A 17,415-nucleotide genomic window follows, 5' to 3' on the forward strand; every position below is an offset into this window, starting at 1 on the left:
CACACAACCTGTCTTCTCTAGCAGAGCAGGGGAAATATTGTCTATGTTCTTCCCTTATGCAAAACATAGCCCTATTATTGTCAATGTTGGTCAAAGGATATTTTAGCATTCACTTAATAGGTAATATAGAAAACTTAATATTTCAGACAGAGGAGCACCAACTTAGGGCTGAAGAGTCAGTTAATGAAGTCCCTGAACACTTTCATAAGCCTCTGAACTCAAACTGTTAATTCAAGAATCATATTTTATTTCTATTTACTAGATTTATTATATTAGAGATTTAATTATAGGCAAATTGTTAAATTAGTTGTTCATATATAAATTCATGTTCCTAAAAGGGGAAACAAAAAATCCATGGATATCAAGTTCTAATATGTTCTTTCATTGATATCCTCCAGCACAAATTGCTAATGTACCCAAAATTACACATTTATAAAGGTTTATATCACCCACATGTAGCACCAATTCTAATTCCTATGTGATAGAGCTATGGATACTTGAAATCTTCCATGAATTTTCATTTCAGTCTTTATTATTTCTTATTAAAGGTAGACTCCCTAGATTCAACCCATTATGAAAAATTATGCCTGGATTTCCTCTATCCCTTTTAATCAATTGATGTGATATTCACATCAATGCTGAAATAAGAAATTAGTTTTATAGCAGTAAAGCCATTACACGATAATTGTTTCTTATGAGGCTATAACCTTGAAAAGAGAATAGTAGAAAGCAACTTGATTGCTTTAAAATTCAACATATGCATTTTTTTTACAATGACCAATCTGCATCTTATTTCATTTTGAATATAGCTCCTTAGTCCTTTCTATAAGCTTCACTTTTATTCACTTGACCTCAGATATAACACACTCTCTTGAATTTCCTTTTTATTTCACTGGCAGTACCTTCTTGATCTTCTTTGCTTAATTTTTCTCCATCATCCTTACTTTAAGTTGTGAAAAGCATTGGGACAGGGTGATGCTCTATTTTTTTAGTACATGCACTCCTTAGGTAACCTGATGTACATGCTCTTATTACCTTAAATACTATCCATACAAAGGTGACTCATAAATTTTAATCTCTAGCTCTACCCTCCTACCTGAATTTCAGACTCTTATATTCAACTGACTATTTGACACCTCTACTTACAGGAGTGTGCAACTTAACATGTCTAAAAGTATACTATTGATTCCTATATCTTCAATCATAGTACCTACATTAGTGGCCCTCTTCTCATTTAATTGTAACACCATTCATTCAATTGCTAAGGCTAATACATTTTTATTTCATCTTCTTTTTTTTTTTTTTTTTTTTTTTTTTACAACCAGTGCTTTCCATCTTAAAAAACAATACCACCATTTACTCAGTAAATGAATCATGATTCAATACTATCTTTTGCAGTGTCCTGAATTAGTCTCCCAGCTTCCATTTTGTCTACACTCATAGCCATAGTTATCCATAAAGGGAGATTTGCATTCTATTTTTCTCTCTTTTGTTCTAGTCTTACAATGGTGGTTTTCTTATTGTTTCTTAAACATATAAACACAACCTCACCTCAGAGTATATGCTAACCATTATGCCTAAAACACTCATCAATTAGATCAAGGATACTCAGTGCCAATCTCAATGAAGTAAAGAGTTTGAGCTAAAATGAAATTTAAATAATTGCTTCCTTAATGGAGATATCTTGCCTAGTGTCATATTTGATTTATATTACAATGCAAGCTCCTCTTGCTGTCGACTGGTGAAAGCTCACACACTTGACCATTGTGGTCTGTTATACTATCTAATTAATATTAACATGGCTCATAATTTCACTTGATTAAAATTTCTCCCTATCACCTCACAGAGAGGTCTTTGCTGAAAACCTTGTATAAAATTGCATACTACTTATATCTATTTTCTCAACTTTGTTCACCAACATAGTAACATGACCTAGAACAGTAATAGGTATAAAAATGGTTTTCAATAAATATTCATTAAATTACTCATTTTTCTTTTTGGTTATTTTGTAATAACATATTCTATGAAATCTCTAGAAACATACATTCAAAGTGAACATTTATCAAAATGAGTAAGCCATAATTAAATGGAAATATTAATAATCTCTTACAATAGAGTCAATATATTCTATTAAATAATTTACATATTTAAAACAATTTATATGAAAATTATCCATTAGAATTATCATTTCTACTTAAAACCATCTTCTAACTTTTATCCCTATTTTAGACATAAAAGAAATTAAGCCTTTCTTTCTTACTACTCTTGCTATTTTTTGTCATTTTCTAGTATAATTTTGCATGTTAGACACTATTTTTATCATTCTCCCAATTAATTTCTTCTTGGAAACTAGTTTATTCATATCATAGAAGAAAACAAATGCTTCCCCCTACACTTGTACTGATGAAAAAAATCACAGTTCTATAAGTGTCTGCCCTATCCCTGATGTAACAAGAGATTTCAAATGTTTCTTTATACAAAAAGTAGTACTCTCATGTACTAGGAATATTTAATTAAACAAGCTCTGCTGTATTGACCACAAACAGTTGGAAAAATAATAGATAAACAAGCAAAAGTCAATTATTTATATACTTGACATGTTGGAAGTTGCAATTACACAATCAGGAAAATTTCTGAAATTGTTGCTAGATAATTATTTTCTCAAATAAACACAGTACAATGTTTTATGTATTTGCCCGGTGTACTTTTTAAAAATAACTCCACACTTTTAAAAAGCAAACTTTTTTTTAAGTGAGAGGAGGGGAAATAGAGACAGGCTCCTGCATGTACCCCGACTAGGATTCACCCCGTTTAGGACCGATGCTTGACCAACTGAGCCACTGACTGCAAGAGGGGAAGAGAGAGAGAAAGAAGAGAAAGAGGAAAAGAGAAGCAGATGGTCATTTCTCATGTGTGCCCTGACTGGAGATCAAACCCAGGATGTTCACACACCGGACCAAAGCTCTATCCTGAGCCAACCAGTCAGGGCCAAAATAACCCCAAACATTTTTGTCACAAAAAAATGATCATTCCTGCAAACTTTTTATTTACTTTCATTATAAAAAGCTTTTTATAGGAAATATTTTAAGTTACTTTAGGGAAGTTTAATTTTTTAACTCCATTCTAAATAAAATATATTTAATGTCAAAACAAAGTTGAGATTATTTAGCACTAAAAAGAAATGAGCTATTAAACCATGAAAAACATGAAGGAAGCTCAATGGATAATAATAAGTGAAATAAGCCAATTGAAAAAGGTTACAATACATGTAGGCTACATATGATACTGTATGATTCCAACTATATGTCATTCTGGAAAAGGCAAAACTGTAAAGACAATAAGAAAGATTATTGTGGTTGGGGAGCAAGGTGGAGTATGGTGGTGAATAGGCAAACCATAGCGGAGTTTTAGAGGAATAAAAAAGAAATGAATATATGTCATTACACATCTGTCTAAACCTATAGAATGAATAATACCAAGAGTAAACCCTAAAGTAACTATGAACGTTGGGTGATGTGTCAGTGTTGGTTCATGCTGGGGAAAAGAATTTACTCTTCTGGTGAGTGATGTTAACGAGGGCAGAGGCTGTGTATGTGGGGAGCTGGGAGTACTGGGCAAATCTATCATTTTCTTAGTTTTGTTAAAAACCTAAAAGTCCTCTTAAAAATAGTCTTTAAAAAATGAAAGTTTACTGAGATTGTAAATAAAAATAAGGTTAGAATAATAATTTATACTTTAACTCATTTGCCATAATTTATTACAATTCTAAACAGTTTAGATAGTATTTTTAAGGAAAATAGAAGGTACTTCATGCAGAGCAGTCCTTGGGTAATGCTGTTTCTTTCAGGCTTGTTTTGTTATAATAATCATGAGAGGGGAAGCTGGGTGTCAGCCAGGGCCACAGTCTGTACCGAGTTTGCATGTTCTCTCCATGTCTGCGTGAGTTTCTCCAAGTTCTTGTTTGCTCCCATATCCTGAAGACATGCGTGTGTGGTGAATTCTATGTCTCCACTGTCCAAGTCTGAGTATGTGTGTGTGGGGGGGTGAGTGGCCCTGCAATATAAGGGCATCCTGTCCAGGGTTGGTCCCACCTTGTGTCCTGATCTGCTGGGATGGGGTCTGGCCACCTGCAATCCTGAACTATAAGCCTCACCCATGTAGTTGCATCACTTGAATTTTTTAGATTTGTCTACTTTCCTTTGGATCTTAAAAATCATTTTGCATCTTGAAAAACAATAAAAAGGGAAGAGATAAATTGACATGGATTTGTTGCAGAGCCTTGGCTCTTTCTATGTTCATCTGGTTAGTTTGAACTTAGAGTTAAGTGGAAGCATATGACTTTTGCATACAGAGGCAAAAATTTTGGCCTAAGAATTTTCCCAAAGGATACTTCTTATTGTTTGATAACAAACTGATCAAGTAGAGTCCTTTGACATATAACATTGAGTAAACAGAGAAAGCAAACTTCATTTAAGTTCAAATGATATACCAGATAACACTCACTGAAAAGTTTCCTCCATGTCTCAGTTCTCAGTTTGGGAAATACAGTGACCTGATTTCCAAAACTGTTAAATTGCTCTTTTCATTCCTGTCTTCTCTTTGCCATCTTAAATCACTTAACTTATTCAGAAGATTCACAATGGCCTTCAGGAAAGAAAATCTAGTTAAATTAATGTTTTAGCAGCAAATTTCTGGAGGGGGGGAATCTATCTGATTCATACTTTTTCTCAATGTCACTATTTAATTTCTATTATTCATTTGGACTATCTTTGCAGCCCAGCAGGAACTATTGGGGTGCTGAATACATAATACAATATACAGATGACATATTATAGAATTGTATACCTGATACCTATATAATGTTATTAACCAGTGTCATCCCAATAAACTCAATTACAAACAACAACAAATGAATGTAATTAAATGTTTTAAAAGTTATTTCTAATGTAGAAGAGAAGGTAGGCCTTCACAGAAAAGACATCATAATATGATAATCCACAGAAGAGTAATGGACATTAACATAATTAAAAGTCAAATATATGCTAACTCATGTTATAGTGTTTTTTATTCTATGTTAAATTTCAATTCTGAGTTATCTGAAATTCCTTAGTTTCTCTTAAATGTAGAGCAGTGGTTTTCAGCCACAGACAACTTTGCCACTCTAGGGGCCAAGTGCCTAGAGACATTTTTAGTTGTTACAGCTTGATGGGAGGTGGGCTGTTATCAGCATCAAGTGGGGAGAGGTCAGGAGTGCTATTAAATTCTTCCAATGCATCCCCCACACAAAAAGTTGTCTGGCCCTAAATTTCACTAGTGCCAAGATTAAAACATCCTAATCTATAGAAAGAAAATAAAATAGCACATTTGAAAGGCATTATTCTCTTTTAGAAATGTATTTTTCACCATAGGCTTTTTCACTTGTTTTTGTGGGATATAAAACTGATTTTTTAAAGTAAGACATCACAGTGAAACACAATTAAATGTTACTTTAAAAATTAATATGAACTAAAAATTTATATATTTTAGAAAAAGCATGAAAGGTAATTGTAGGTTTTTTCTTATAATCTTTATAATTTTTATGAACTTGTCTCTATTTGAAGAAATTGCATTATAAAATAAATGATAATTATAAATTTTATCTTATATATGTGTTTCTAACAAAATATACTTTAAAGTGTTGTATTCATAAATTTTCTATAATAAAACAAGTCTTTTTAAAGATCTTTATAAAAATATTAGTCAAGAGGCTATCTGAAAATATGACTAATTCAAAGCCAAAGGGAATTTTGAATTAAAGGTTGTGAATATCAGACCTGTAGACAAGGCTTACCGGGGGTGAGGATGACAGAGATGCAGATACCCAACTCCGGGGACCAGGTTCAGTGACGCAGATCTGCTTTATTCAGGAAGTAAGCTAGCTTATATACACAGGTTCAGCCTATAGGGTGTTACAGCATGTTCTTCAAAGCCAATAGCTGAAAAGGTCAGGAAACTGCCTGGTTAGTGTTGAGTTACTTCCTTATAGCAAGCGAGCTCCCTCCTGGGTGTGTCTAGGAGGGTTTCAGGTGCTGGAGTGTTCTCACAGCATTGCATCAGCCCCAGCTGTTAGGAATGCGCTCTGCGCTCCACTTACACAGACCCAATTAAGGAACCATAAGGCAAGAGTTGGAAAATATTTTACTGGATCTAACACTGATTTTTCTAGATTTTTCAGTCACTGTAATATGAATAATATTGTTCTCAGCATTTTCTGTAGATTCTTTTCCCTCCTCTTTCAACCAAATACTTCCCATGGAGATTATATTCACTAACACCTTTAATCTCTGCATGTACAGTAATTTCTTTCTTTATTATTAATTTTAATGAGGTGACATTGATAAATCAGGGTACATAGGTTCAGAGAAAACATCTCTAGGTTATTTTGATATTTGATTATGCTGCATTCCCATCACCCAAAGTCCAATTATCTTCCGTCACCTTCTATCTGGTTTTGTTTGTGCCCCTCCCCTCCTCCCTCACCTCCCCTTCCCCGTAACCCCCACACTCTTGTCCATGTCTCTGAGTCTCATTTTTATGTCCCACCTATGTATGGAATCATATAGATCTTAGTTTTTTCTGATTTACTTATTTCACTCAGTATAATGTTATCAAGGTCCATCTATGTTGTTGTAAATGATCTGATGTCATCATTTCTTATGGCTGAGTAGCATGTACACTAATTTCACTGCAATATATAACTCTCCTTGCTTCTCTTCTCCTAAATTCGAGACATAAAAACACACTGGCTAGATAATCTAAATAGGAACGCCAGAGAGAATTCAAATCGTAGGTCAGAACTTGTTTCCAAGGCAAATGACCTGTACAGCCACACAGAGACCCACCCTCACAAAACCATATTCATTTTTCACTAGGTCCCAAAAATTATATAACCTTCCTGCTATAGGTCAAAGTCTACACTCATCTTTCCAACTGACCATTTCCTCCTCCTACCAGCAGACCTCAGTCCATCTCTTTCCTCTGTTTTATGCTCACTGAAGGCTATAATTTTTTATTCTTTTAGCTGCTGTCTGTTTCTTTCTTTCCATGTTTTTTCATATCTTTACATTGCCATTATAGACTTTTCTATTTTAGATTACATAAAATCTAGAGTTAGCTCCAGGACACTCACCCCTCAAAATAATTACCCTTTGCCTATGGACCCATAATAATTATATCACAAGTATTAATTAAATCAATATCTAAAGTGTATATTATTTTACAAGATAAGCATATTCACAGAGAAGCTACATTTTGTATGTTGGATATATTTGCTTTCTTCTACTACTTTTTTTTTTTTAGTTAAATATCTGAGTCATGTTAAACCACTTTCTTTGAGCCATACTTTCTCAAGTTTTTATCTTCCCACTTCAAACTGTTTCATACCTATGCTCCATGGACTTTCTCTCCCTCCTCATCATGGGGATTCCCTTATCATTTTTCCTGTTAATTTACTTGTTCCATGACTCTATAAATATTCATTTCTTTGTATACTTCTCATTTGGTAATGTATATTCCTTAGTACTTTCTTGAGAAGGATAAACAGAAGACAGTGATTTATAATCTTTCATAGTGTCCGTCTTAAATTGGCACTATTCATCACCTGTTCTTGCTACTGTCTAATGTACCTTCCCTTTCTTGAGAGCCAGGAAAGCTGAAAACATTTTATAGATCCCATTGCAGAAAGGGTTAGCAATATATTTTATATTTTACCAATCTGTTGCATCTTTTTGAGATTAGTCACTCTAAGGTTTTATTTTAACTGGTTGTTGTTTTTTATTTGTCTGTCTGTTTTTTTGTTTTGTTTTGTTTTTTGTTTTTTCTGTTTCTACTGCCAAGCATGGTCATAGAAGATTTTGGACTTCTATAGCACTGTGAGAAGATGTACCATTGTCTTGTCACTAGTTTTATACTTATCAAGAGACACAGGTCAATGTAATCTATTTTGTTGGCCCATAAACAGTGGGTTCAGTGTGGTAGTGAATCCAGGTAAAATATAAAGGTCTTAATACTGTTGAGTATCTAATCTGCCAGTAGCAGAATCCAATGCTCAGTGGCACTAGGTACTGATGTTGGTCCAATTATATTGAACACCTTCCAAAATATAGAGGAGAACAATTTGTTTGCACTGTAATGGACATTTATTCTGGGTATGACTTTCCCGTCTGTCAGGCATCTGCTGGCAATGCCATCCAAGGATTTACTGAAAATCCTGTTTGTTGTTTCTTAATCCTATAAAGCAGTACTGTTTACCAAAGAGTGCACTTTAATATGTAAAATAGCAAGGCAGGATGCTGACATTTTTGACATTCACTGATTATTCCTTGTATCCCATCATCCATTTTTAGTTGATCTAAAAAATGTGTAATGGCCCATTGAAGAATCACATACTATAGAGAACTGGGAGATAGCACTAGATTACAGTGTCATCCTAGAAAATTTGGTATATGCTATGAAGCTGTAATTTAAATATGGTGCTGATTCTCCCCTACCATAATATATACATCAAAGAACAAAGGTTAAGAAGGGAAGAGACACTTCTCACTATGACAAGCTGGAAAATGTTTTGCTTGCAATTTCAAAGGTTTTAAAACTTCTAAAAAATATATCAATTTATTTTTACTGAATGTTCACATTGCCACCTTTACTATATATATACTTCATACTACTAATCAAGAAGAGAAAAATATTCTGGTGTCTGGGATGATTATCCAGATGATCAATGGAAAATTAGATTTGATGGTACAGAATGAGAGATACATTATATCTAAAGCTTAACTTCTAGTGCTGTAATGACTACTGATAAAAGTATTTGAAATTTATAGCAATTAAAAACAGGAATGACTCTAAATGCCTCAGGTCTTCCTAGGAATAAAGTTTTGGGCACTCAACTTTGTAAAAAATCCTGACAAGGTGATATTCTGAAGGAAAGCAAAGGTAATATGGAATGGATACAAAAAAAGTTATAAACAAAACAAAAAAGAAAGAAAAATGCAGCTTTAGGACTAGTGGCAATAATGAAGACTAAAGCAAAGCCTCATTTTTTTTTCTCTTTCCCTTCTATTTTACAGTCTATTTTGTGATGATTCTGGTTAGTTTTGTAGTTTATTCTGTAGAAAACAGGTTATCAGGTTGGCATTTTGACTGAACTAAAGAGGAATGAATATTAATAAATGTGGATTCTATGTTTAAAAGGATTTAGGGGTGATCAATTATGACCATATTTGTGTTTGTGCATTATATAATATAGGAACATTTTGGTGATTTTGATAATTTTAGATGGTTAAATATGAAAAGATTCTTGTGCATGTATGTGGATGAGGTTGACCATCAAGGTAAATTGTGGTGAACTGATATATTTCAGATATGGAAGCCAGAAATAAGGCAGGTAACATACTGTGACAGTTTTTGTACTTCAGGTGGCAAATAGAATCACAAAGGAGAGCAGCAATATTTATTTATTTATTTATTTATTTATTTATTTATTTATTTATTTATTGTATTGTTCTTTCTGTGACAGCATTCACAATGGTTTTGATAAATCGTCTCTGGTTTTGTAGTATCAGTAGCCTAAAGGTTTCTGGTTGTGAATAGTTCTAGTACCCATAGCTTTCTATATGAAGAGGCAAAATTGTCAGATTGCTAAAGTAGGTCCCTTGATGGCCTGTTTTTGTGACTTGGTGTAACAGTTAATTTTATATGTTAAACTAACTTTGCTTCAGGGTGCCACGATATTTAGGTGGACATTTTTCTAGATGCGCTTGTGAGGGTGTCTGTGGATGAGATTGATATTTGAATTAGTAGACTGAGTAGAGCAGATTGCTCTTCCTAATCTCACTGGGCCTCATTTTATCAGTTGAAGACTTCAAAGAAATAAATGTCAGAATTCCTCCTGTCTGTCTTAGAACTGTGATACTGGCTTTTTCTTGTCTTTGAGCTTCAAATGAAACATCAATTCTTGCTGGGTCTCTAGGCTGCTGCCTTTACACTAACACAACCCATTGACTTTTCTGGGTCTCCAGCTTGCTGGCTCACTCTGAAATTCCCTAATTTCATGAGCCAATTCTTTATTATAAACCTGTTTCTCTGTATTTATATATATATCTTATTGGTTCTGCTTCTCTGGAGAACCCTAACTAATACACTTGGATTTAGAAAGTATTACTAAAAGGCAAACCTTATTTTTTTATCAGAACTTTCACAGTTTAGTAACCATCATTAGTCTTTTTATGCCTAAAATATATAGAATAGAATCTCTGCTTTGAAATTAAACCTTGAATGATATAACATGAACGTCTAAAATTGTCTCCTTTCTACCCTTATACTTGATTAAATGTTTGGTTAATTGATTGTATACTTTTAGGTTTGAAATTATTTTTTCTTAATATTTTAAAGATTCATCCCATTGCCTTCTACATTTTTGGGTTGGTCTGTTGCAAGAATTAACAGATATTTGCCTGACCTGTGGTGGTGCAGTGGATAAAATGACAACCAGGAATGCTAAGGTTGCCGGTTTGAAATCCTGGGCTTGCCTGGTCAAAGCACATTTAGAAGTTGGTGCTTCTTGCTCCTTTTCCCTTCTCTCTCTCTCTCTCTAATTCTCTAAACTGAATAAATAAAGTCTTAAAAAATTGAAAAGAGTTAACGGATACCATTCTGATGTCAATAGCAGGATAAGTGACTTTTGATATATTTTTATTTTTTCTCTGGAAACAATTAGGATTTTGTTTTTGTTTCTTTTTTCCTTTTTTTGCCATTGTTTTATAATTTAAGAAATGATGTCTTGGTGTTACTTTTTTGTTGAATTTTCACTCACCCTTATATTTATAATTTCCTTTAAATCTTTGGGCATAATTGTAAGAGCTATTTGAAACTCTTTGTCCTCTAATTCCATTATCTCATTCATGTCAATATTATGTTGTTAAGTATCTGAATAATGTTATCTTCCCTTCAAAGTACTAAAATTTGTTTGAAAGACATTTACTATTATTGATGATCAACTTGTTCATTTTATTAGTTCAAAGGCAATTTTCTGTAATGATAGTTGTAATATTTCCCACAATTTAAGTTATTTGCTATTTCAGAACATATACTTCCATTTAAAGATACTCCCATTTTTAATTTCTGGTTAAATTTTTAAACTTTTTAAAATGACCACTGCATTTTAAATTTTATAAAATCTTTTCCTTTTCAAAATAATAAAACTTTGTCACTTTAGTTTTAATATAATTTTTAAAAAAATATTTATGTCTTTGATTTTTTTAATGTTTTCCTAGTGTTCTTTGTGAAATGTGAATCCATTTTAATTTCACAAGATTCCTCATTGCCCGCTCAAACACCATTTATAAACTAGTTTGAAAGCCCTCCCATAATGTGACAAGCTTTCTTTGTCTTACGCTCTTACGCCCTTCAACATTGGCAGCTTTGTGTTTTGCCTTTCTAGAGTTTAAGTTGCTAAATAGTAATTTATTCTATGTAATTCATTCTATATATTTATTCAAAACAACATATAGTATATAGAAAGCTCTCAGCAATTATTTACTAAACACATAAAATCTTTTATATTCCTTTATGTTAACAAAAAAAGTATATTTTTTATCTAATTCATCAATTCTAAGACATATTAACACATAGCATTATCAACTCTCAGGAATAAAATGCTTAACTTAACAATTACCAATTACATATTAATACCTGTATTTAGACTTCATAATGTGCTTACATTTTTATATAGATTTGTTATTTCTGTGCAAACATAAAAAGGAAAATAAAAGCAAAAAATAATTTTACGGTGGGAGGCCAGCAAACATTTTCTTCAGAGAGCCAGGTAATAAGTATTTTAGACTTTACAGCCCCAGGGTCTCAGCACAAGTGCTCTAGCTGCCACTGTAGAAAAACAACAACATAGACAAAATGCAAACTAATAGACATCATTGTGTTCTATTAAATTTTGTTTATAAAAATTAATGGCAGTCAGTATTGTATTGTGGGCCATACTTTGCTAAGTCCTGGATTTAAAAAAAAAAAACTCCAAAAATGTCTTTATATTCAGATTTCTAATATTTAGAATAATTTATTTCTAAGTTCATCAGTATCTAGTTTTTCCATGGCTTAAAATCCTCTGGCCTATCAAAATGTTTTTGTTTTTTTTGTATTTTTCTGAAGCTGGAAACGTGGAGGCAGACAGACAGACTCCTGCATGCGCCCGACCAGGATCCACTCGGCACGCCCACCAGGGGGTGATGCTCTGCCCATCTGGGGTGTCGCTCTGTTGCGACCAGAGCCATTCTAGTGCCTGAGGCAGAGGCCACAGAGCCATCCTCAGCACCCGGGCCATCTTTGCTCCAATGGAGCCTTGGCTGCGGGAGGGGAAGAAAGAGACAGAGAGGAAGGAGGGGGAGGGGTGGAGAAGCAGATGGGCACTTCTCCTGTGTGCCCTGGCCGGGAATCGAACCCAGGACTTCCGCACGCCAGGCCAACGCTCTACCACTGAGCCAACCGGCCAGGGCCTCAAAATGTTTTTGATGTATCATTGTTCCAAAAAATATCCCATATGATCTAATGCAATGTTGTATAATAGAAATATAATGTGAGCCGTGTGTGTAATTTTATGTTTTCTTATAACCCCATTTAAAAACTTCTTAAAAACTTAATTTAATAAAATTTTATATATTCTAATTTGCATTTTATCATACAATAAACATAAACATTATTAATATTAATATATTTTACATATTTTTCCTACTAAATTTGACATTGATGTGTATTTTAAATTTACATAATATCTTAATTTATACCATCTGCATTTCAAGTGCTCAATTTTGACATTCGGATTATTGTTACATTCTCCTCTGGCATAAGTCTAAAAACATTTCTTCCAAGACTCTAATTCAAATTTGGCACATTTTTAATGTTTTATGTTCTCCAAGAGTGTCCAGTAGGAGTTTTTTTCAGAAATAATCAAGACTGGACTTCTATTTATTAGTCAAATGGTAGATAAAGGCTTTGAAGACTAACTTTTGAAGTGTGCGTTTGTCTAGCCATGCCACTAGAAATAAGAAATGATGATACAACAGCCATCTGGATAACAGCTATTTTAAGATGTCATTTATTACAGAACTCTAACATGTGAATAATTCTAGTTCTCAAATTTTTGAAATCTGTAGTTAGTTCCCAAAGTATAGGCAGACTTAAGAAATTTAGAAACTGGCTTCTTATTTCTCTCTGTCTCTTTTTTTCCAATATATGAAATGTACATTGTGTGTGTGCACATGCAAGCCTGGGTAAAATATAATTGTATAATGATTTTCTGGGAAGTATAGGTATACCTTAAAGAGAAAGAAAAATTTGAAGAATAGTCCAATTTGCTTTCAAAAGAGACAATTGTGATGCATATATTTAATTTTAATCATGATTATCACCATCATCTCTCTCTCCTGAATCTCATTATTTCAACCTAAAGACACGGTAAACTGTACTTTTCAGTGTAAGGATTATTTATTAACACACTGGGACTATTTGATAAGTAACTGCAAGAAGCAAAATTTCATTCATAAAAGGTTCTCATACAAAATTAAATCCAGTGTCTATCTAATTCAGAATTACCAGGAGTTCCTGGAATGACAGGAAATTAGATCAGCCAGAGGTAAATAGAGCTTTATTCCAAACAGGAACTCTGAGTGATGTGGGGTTTTTTTTCCTTCTGATTCACTTCACTTTTACTATGAATGAACACAACCCCTGATAAGTACAACTAGCTTCAGAATTATTAATAGAAATTATTGCAAAATTATTCTTAGGTCATAAATAACTACTATCCTACATAAAAAGGGAAAAATCCCACCCATTCCAGGAAAAGATATTCTGTATATTTCCATGGCAATGAGTATATGCATTCTCAAATTTTGTCTGGCTAGTTATCCACCACTTATCCAATGGATTTATTCAGTCTGTCAGAGAGAACCATATAGATTAATGATAGCATCTGGGACGCATGGTTCGTGGTGTACACAAGTGGTTTTATTTTCTTTTTCTTTTTTCTTTTTCATGCTCCAACTGAGATTGTTGTTTAAAAGCTAATATACACTGGAAACTTATTTGATGAAAGAGGTTTGAAAAGGCATTGAGATTTAAGTTGTCAAGTTTTTGTTTGTTGCTGTATTATAAGGGATAAGGGAAGAAAGATGATGTTAGCATTTCTTTTGGTTCTTTCTTTTCAAAAAGAAAGTAGACTATAACATTCTTAAACTCTTACAATATTCCATTTGTTCTGTGTCTCCTGATCTCCCCTTTATCCTCATAATTAGCTTCTTTGCATAATCTTCTCTGTGTTGTGCTCTTCCAACAGAAAAAATTATTTCCATCATAAAAATTGTTTTTGAGTTTTTACACTTTTCTTATTGTTACAAACATTGCTTATTATAATGATGATAAAACTGACCACCCTATTTTCTTATGTTTTTTCACACTAACTTATATATGGAAAAATAATATTTTGGTAATAGTCTTCTAAGGAAGGTAATCTCTCCGGTTACTGGATATGTCATTAAATCCCTAAATCAACAGAAGACCAAATAATTTTGACACTGTTCCCAATGTTACTGTTTTTCTAGACCAACCCTCCTCCAACTTTACCTTTCAGGTAGCTTTCATTTGAGAATGAAATACATATGTATCTGAACTGTTGATTGCACTGTGTGCCCATCAACCAAAGCCAAATCATTTTCCAGCACCATATATTTATCACTCTTCTTCTCCTCCCCACAACTTCGTCCCTCTGGTAACCACTTCACTTTAGTCTATGTCAGCAGTTCTCAACCTGTGGGTTGCGACCCCGGCGGGGTCGCCTAAAGCCATCGGAAAATACATAATGCATATCAGGTATTTACATTCCAAATCATAACTGTAGCAAAATTACAGTTATGAAGTAACCACCAAAATTATTTTTTGGTTTGGGGTCACCGAAACATGAGGAACTGTATTGCGGGGTCACGGCATTAGAAAGGTTGAGAACCACTGCTCTATGTCCATGAGTCTCAGTTTTATATCCTACTTAAGTGTGAAATCATATAGTTATTAGTTTTCTCTGATTTACTTATTTCACTTAGCATAATGTTCTCAAGGTCCATCCATGTTGTAAATGGCAATATATTGTCATTTCTTATGGCTAAGCAGTATTCCATTGTGTATATGTACCACGTCTTCTTTATCCAATCCTCTATTGAGCGACACTGTAGTTGTTCCCATGTCTTGGCCACCATAAATAATGCTGCAATGAACATAGGTACATGTGTCTTTTAATATCAAAGTTTTTGAGTTTTTAGGGTAAATACCCAGTAGAGGGATTGAGGGTTTTATGACCATTCTGTTCTAAATTTTCTGAGGAACCACTATATTGTCTTTCATAGTGGCTGTACTAGTTTACATTCCTACCAGCAGTGAATTAAGGTTCCTTTTTGTCCACAACCTCTACAACATTTGTTATCTGTCTTGTTGATAATAGCCAATGTAGGAGGTGTGAAGTGGTGAGGTGGTGAGGTGTGTGAGGTGTTGTCTCATTGTAGTTTTGATTTGCATTTCTCTAATAGCTAGTGAAGGTGAGCATCTTTTCATATATCTATTTGCTGTTTGTCTTCATGAGAAAAGTGTCTGTTCAGGTCCTCTCCCCATTTTTTATTTGGATTGTTTTGCTTGTTTGTTAAGCTTTGTGAGTTCTTAATATATTTTGGATATTAACCTCTGGTCAGAACTCTTTGTGAATATTAACTTCCATTTGGTTGGCTTCCTTTTTATTTTGTTTTCAGTTTCTTTTCCTATGCAGAAGCATTTTCATTTAATTTTTTTATTTTTTTATTTTATTTATTCATTTTAGAGAGGAGAGAGAGAGGGAGAGAGAGAGACAGAGAGAGAGAGAGGAGTGAAAGACAGAGGGGAGGAGCTGGAAGCATCAACTCCCATATGTGCCTCAACCAAGCAAACCCAGGGTTTTGAACCGGTGACCTCAGCATTTCCAGGTTGATGCTTTATCCACTGCACCACTACAGGTCAGGCTGAAGCATTTTCATTTAATATAGTCCTATTTATTATTTTTGCCTTAATTTCCCTTGCCTTTGGGGTCAAAATCATAAAATGTTCTCTAGAAAAAAAATCCATAAGTTTAGTACCTATGTTTTCTTCTATGTAATTTATTGTTTCAGATCTCATATTTAGGGCTGTGATCGATTGAGAATTTTTTTGTGTGTGTGCATAGGGGCAAATTGTAGTCAAGTTTTGTTATTTTACATGTGACTTTCCAATTTTCCCAGCACTATTTATTGAAGATGCTTTCTTTTCTCCATTCTTCTGTGCTTTCTGCTTCTTTTTTTCTTAATAGAGATGGAGAGAGTCAGAGAGTGATAGACAGGGAGAGACAGACAGGAACGGAGAGATGAGAAGCATCAATCATTAGTTTTTCGTTGCTCATTGCGACACCTTAGTTGTTCATTGATTGCTTTCTCATATGTGCCTTGACCACTGGCCTTCAGCAGACTGAGTAACCCCTTGCTTGAGCCAGATACCTTGGGTCCATGCTGGTGAGCTTTTTGCTCAAACCAGATGAGCCCGCACTCAAGCTGGCGACCTTGGGGTCTCAAACCTGGGTCCTTTCGCATCCCACTCCGATACTCTATCCACTGCGCCACCGCCTGGTCAGGCTACTTTCCGCTCCTTTTTAAAAGATTATTTGCCCATAAATATGTGATTTCATTTCTGGGCTCTCATTTATGTTCCCTTGGTCTGTGTGTCTGTTTTTCTGCCAAAACCATGCTATTTTGATTATTATGGCTCTGTAGTACTGTGATACCTCTGGCTTCATTCTTTTTTTCTTAGGATTGCTTTGGCTATTTGGAACTATTTATTATAAAAGACTCCAAATACAAATCTGATAATTTTTTTGTTCTATTTCTTTAAAAAATTGAAATTGTGATTTTGATAGGAATTGCATTGAATATTTATATTATTTTAGATAATATAGCCATTTTAACTATGTTGAATCTTCTGATCCATGAACATGGAATGTTTTTCTATTTCATTTTGTATTTTTCAATTTTTTAAATACTCCTTTGTAGTTTTCAGTATATGCATTCTTATTGACAAATGTTACTTCATTGAGTTTCTAAATTTAAAAAAAAAATTTATTCCCTGATTGTCACTGACTTCTGTTCTTGCTTTCCTTACTACATTTGAATTTAGATCTGCATACCCCACCCACGCCCCCCACCCTCAACCCAATCTTGGCCTAATTGGGTTTCTAAATGTCTGCAAGACAAAATTAAAAACAGAAATAGCCTGACCTGTGGTGGCACAGTGGATAAAGCGTCGACCTGGAAATGCTGAGGTCGC

Source organism: Saccopteryx leptura, chromosome 1 (assembly GCF_036850995.1).
Source record: "Saccopteryx leptura isolate mSacLep1 chromosome 1, mSacLep1_pri_phased_curated, whole genome shotgun sequence".
Lineage (NCBI taxonomy): Eukaryota > Metazoa > Chordata > Mammalia > Chiroptera > Emballonuridae > Saccopteryx > Saccopteryx leptura.